The 5,161-nt window shown below is 41.9% G+C and overlaps 1 non-coding gene across 1 annotated transcript; it reads right to left on the bottom strand.

Moving 5' to 3' along the window:
• Window positions 1-607: 607 nt before the first annotated feature.
• LOC136498699 (small nucleolar RNA R71) lies at window positions 608-716 on the bottom strand. The gene has a single exon (XR_010769708.1). It is a non-coding gene; the product is annotated as a small nucleolar RNA R71 (small nucleolar RNA).
• Between the last annotated feature and the right edge of the window lie 4,445 nt (window positions 717-5,161).

Genomic DNA, 5,161 nt, shown 5'->3' with positions numbered 1-5,161 from the left:
CAACGCTAGTTGGTGCTGCAGGAAGATGGGCCATTGGGCAAAGGAGTGCCCAAACCACAAACAGGAGAAGAAGGCTGAGGCTCATTTAGCGCAGGCTGATGAGGATGATGAGGCCACTCTCTTGATGATGACATCCTGTGCACTGCATGATGTTGAGGCCAAGGAAAAGGGAGAGGTGATGGCAATGGAAGGGCATGGCAAGGCTCTAAAGGCTATCAACCTCGATGAACAACACACCCAAGTCCACCTTGGATGTGTGGGTGGTAAAAAGGAGTAGTGGTGGTATGGTGCCAGTAGCCATATGATGGGCTCCAAGGAAGCCTTCTCCAAGCTCAACGACAACATGACCGGCATAGTGAAGTTTGGTGATGGCTCAAGGGTGGTGATCCGAGGGCGCGACACCATCATCTTCAGGTGCTAGAATGGTGAGCACCATGCGCTGATGGAGTGTACTACATCCTACAGCTGCATTCAAGCATCATCAGCATCGGGCAGCTAGAAGAGCGTGGATGTGAGGTACTGATCGATAGTAGGATCCTAAAGATTCAGGATCGGGAGCGAAGTTCCACTACCTTCCTAGCGAAGTTCTTTCCCACAGGCAAGACTAATGCTCTGTGTGGAAGAATTTCAAGCTTCCAACAGCAATATGATGAATCTGTCCCTAAGGCATGGGAACACTTTCAAGATTATATAGCAGAATATCCTCATCATGGGATGGAGAATTGGTTACTCATGCAGACTTTCTACCATGGGTTGACCAATAGCACCCATGAGAATATGGATGCTACTGCTAGAGGTGCTTTCTTGTCACTCATAATTCTAGGTGCAACAACTCTCATGGAGAAGATGGCCTCAAACCATGGTTGGAATGAAGAATGTCTTCATACCTTCAAGAGAGGTGGAGGTATGCATCAACTCAAGGAGGTAGACATGTTGTCTACCAAGATGTTCCTACTGATGAAGAAGCTCTAAGACTGAGCCACCAAAAGCAAGAAGTCATGCACATTCATGATTGTCACATGATGTGTGAAGAGTGTGGAAACACTAGGCATTTAGGGAACAGCTGCCCTAAAATTCATGAGGATATGAACTTCGTCAATAACTACTTTCGTCCTCAACAAAATCAAGGATGGAATCAGCAACAGAGGTCGAACTACCAAGGTAACTATCAAGGTAATAATTTCAATAATCAACCACCCTTGAGAGAGTTAATTTCTAGCCAAGCTAAAATAATGGAGGGCTTATCTAGGAAACTAACTTCCAATGATAAAATCCTAGAAAACACAAATAGTAGAATGGATAGCTTCTCCTTTGCCATTTAAAACCAGCATAGCTTTAATAAAATGATAGAATCATAAATAGCTCAGCTGGCGGCCATTGTTCCTTCGACCGACAAAGGTAAGATTCTGGGACAACCGAAAGATCTAGAAACTACAAATCTTGTTGATATTCACAATGTAGCATACCACTATATACAACCATCAGCTGGAGGATGGATAGATTATTTCTTACCTAAAAGTAAAGGTGATCCAGGAAGACCTATGATCCCCATATCTATTGGAACTCACATTTTCCAAGAAGTTGTCTGTGACTTCGCCGCAAGTGTCAACATCATGCCTAAGGTAATTTATGATCAAATTAATTGTGGGGTGCCTGTCGCGATACTTCACCTAAATCGAGTGTCATCCACTTGACGTGTCCAATTTAAGCAAAACCAAGTCATGTGGCCCCTAGGAGCACACTAAGCAACTCCTATTTAGGATTAGGTTGAGTGGCATGCAACAGTTTACATACCAAACTAACACAGTCTAATGAATAATGCTCAAATAACTTATACTGAAAGGCTTACAAGATAAAGTTTATATAAATTATGCAATCTAGTCCAACCAATGGACAAGATCTAGAATCCATTCTAAAGTAATCACTCAAGGTCACTCGAACAAGACTATGGAGTTAACGTGCAGCATACTCGAGGTCGCCTTTCCCTGATGCTACTAGGCAGTGGTGATGGAGACTCAACCTCCATCGGTCTACAATGTTCTTGCAAAACAACTTAATGGTCTGCACTATGAATACTTTGCATACTCGTAGGACTTGATTCCAACATATAGTATTTGGTGGATGCATAATGTGATTATCAGGCATTTGTATGAGTGCAGAAAGCAATGATGTTTATTAAGATTATGACATGCTATGCTCAACACAGAAGTAAAGGTATTCATTATTATAACAAAGTGCTCATAGTCCATTGTTCAAGCTACCATGGGTATAGAAAGAAAGAACAACCAAATAGTTCCATCCCAAAGGACTCTAGGCTTTCAAGACTTTGTAGAGGTGTACAACTATACCCACATAGAGAAATGGGATGAACCTCAAAATCTCGTACACCAGAGATAAGGGTTGCCTCATGTCTCCAACCTTTCCCTAATCCTGCCCGAGTTCCTGATGAAAGGTTCAAGTGGTTGCCTGGTAAATGTCCTGGACATTTCTAACCGACACCACACCCTTGCTAGTTTCACAGATAAATAGGTTGCAATTAGTTACTTGGCTTGTCGACCCCATCCATGACATGTGGTCTATATGGGTGGTTACTCAGACTTATGTATCCTAATACACGGTCCTTATTCCTCCACGAGCTACATCATCTGAGATCCCACACTCATGACGACCTAACCCTCGCATGAGCAAGATATCCAAGTTATCATCAAGATTACCATATTAGAGATACTAGTCCTTAGCTAGATGAGTTAGGTAAGTCAAGTTGTACCCTCATTGGTTTTAGTGGTTAATTATCTAGGTGTAGCATCCTACACGCATGAGTATGAGTTCCCTTCTCATGCTCGACTTCTACCATTGCCCAAGCAACTAAGCAATAAGCATTACGCATTCCCATTCCTATTGTTTAGATGAAAGGCTTCTATAGATTATTAGACTACTCTAGGTGTAATATAAGAGTGATCATTATCCAAGACTACATGTGATGCATGACTCATAATGCAACTTGATAAGTATCCAAAGTAGGGTTTTTCATAGTGGGGTGCCTGCCTGGTGGTGATGTCGTCCAGACATCTAGAAGCTGACAATGAAGACTCACGCATGTTCCTAAGAGAATATGGAAGATTGTCTAAGAGATACATTGACAATCAGAACAATGAGGAGAGAACATGGGTGGATAGGATTAGGTTACTACCATAGGACTTAAGGAGAGACATCTAACTATGGCTCTACTACTGCATTGGGTATGACTAAGCTCTCTTGGTTATAGGTTGGTTACTAGAGTAGGTTGCTTAAGCTTGCTCACTCTTCCTGTGGCTGGTGGACACTCCGTTCTACCGATGGACACTCCGCTGTACTAGATACCGAGATGGGTCATCTCTAGTCTAGCTCTGTACTGATTAATGGATGCTCTATGGAGTTCATGGACACTCTAATAGGTTTGGGACTTTGGCATTTCTAGGGTTCTCTATCCACATTGGATAGTCTGGTCAATCGACGGATACTCCGATATGAACTAGGTGTTCTTAGGTTGCTGGGTTCCTATTCTCTATAATTCAATGGATAGTCCGCATGGTATCATGGACGCTTCGCTATGCTAAGCTGACAAGCGATAAGGTTCCTTAGTGCTTTCCTAAGGATTGATGGACACTCAATCACATGGACAACAGAACCTATGCTCTAAGGAAATCCTAGGCTTCATGCTTAGATTTGTGGAGTTGTGCATCTTGCATGTTCCAAACATTCCTATGGTGGCCTAGGTGGATCACTAGGCTCACTATGGCTAGGTTGTGAGCTAGTTTCACTAAGTGTGGCTCAAGGGTTATGAATTAAATCGAAACTCATGAGTTGAGAGATAAACCTTGAGATTGAGATTGAGATCCTAGCTTCGAGATCAAGAGCTTCAATAGCCTAAGGATTGAAGATCCAACTCTTCTTCCATCTAAGCTTCCATCATCTCCAACCTCCATCAAAACCACACATTAACTACTTCAAGGAAAATCCATCAAATGGGAGCTACTCTCTTGAGTTCACCATGACTATGTTGAAGAGGTTGATGGAATCCATGGGGAGGTGCTAATGCTTCTCTTCTTCTTCCTTTTTTCCTCCTTCAATCTTCTCTTCATTCCTTTCTCTCTCTAGTTCTAGGGTTGTTCCATGATCTTGAGAGGTAGAGAGAGGGTGTTTGCAAATGAGTGGATAGACGAGAGGCTAAGTGAGAGGGTGCTCCTTTAGCTGGTGAAGTATCTCAACTTGTGCTGACATGTGGGCCTAAGTCCATAAATAGGAAACAACTTAATTTCCACTTAGCTCTATTCTGCCCTGACTCTTATCGGATGGTCTGATGTATTGGTGGATGTTTTGGTATTACCTATCTTTACTAAATTGACTAAGTCATTGAATGGATGTTCTTGATGTTAGTGTTGTGTTTCATGGTGCAAATCTTCACTAGTGGTTAGTGACTGAATCCTTTTGATAAATCTAAATGGTTGCCTAGGTTGCGACAAACTTGGGTCGTTACATTAATGGAGATACTTTATTGTATATAAATATGCATTTGCAGCTTGTAGATCAGTCACTTTGCTACCCCAAGGGAATTCTTGAAGATATCTATGTACGAGTGGGACAATCATATGTTCCTATAGATTTTGTGCTTTGAGAAATAGGCAGAGATGTAAGGGCACCCATTATCCTAGGCTGACCTTTCCTAAGCATCGCGAAAGCCATCTTCTTCACAATCAAGGATAAAAAGGAGAAGTTTTCTTTCAAGAATCATATCTTTCAATCTCTAGGTCATCCATAGACATCATACCTACCCGAAGAGACAATAGTGACCAAGAAGAAAAACAATAGGAGAAGGAGGAAGAACAAGGCTAGGTAGCCATAAGAAGAATCAGTCAACATGATCAATACACTCTGATCAGAGTATGACCACCTCCTCACTTCACCATTCCTTACTAAAAAGGATGATCTAGGCGTACCAATGATCGAGTGTACCATTGGACAAAGAATCTTCTACAAGACCTTCTATGACATTGGGTTGGGTGTCAATATAATGTCGAAGGTAACGTATGAATACTTATTTGGTGATGAACCTTTGTTCCCTACATATATGCAATTATAGATGGCAGATCAATCAATTTGATTTCTAGAGGGAATAGCCAAG

Source organism: Miscanthus floridulus, chromosome 12 (genome assembly GCF_019320115.1).
Source record: "Miscanthus floridulus cultivar M001 chromosome 12, ASM1932011v1, whole genome shotgun sequence".
In the NCBI taxonomy this organism is placed as follows: domain Eukaryota; kingdom Viridiplantae; phylum Streptophyta; class Magnoliopsida; order Poales; family Poaceae; genus Miscanthus; species Miscanthus floridulus.
Note: the sequence above shows the minus strand (reverse complement) of the source record. Positions and strands in the feature narration are given on the sequence as shown.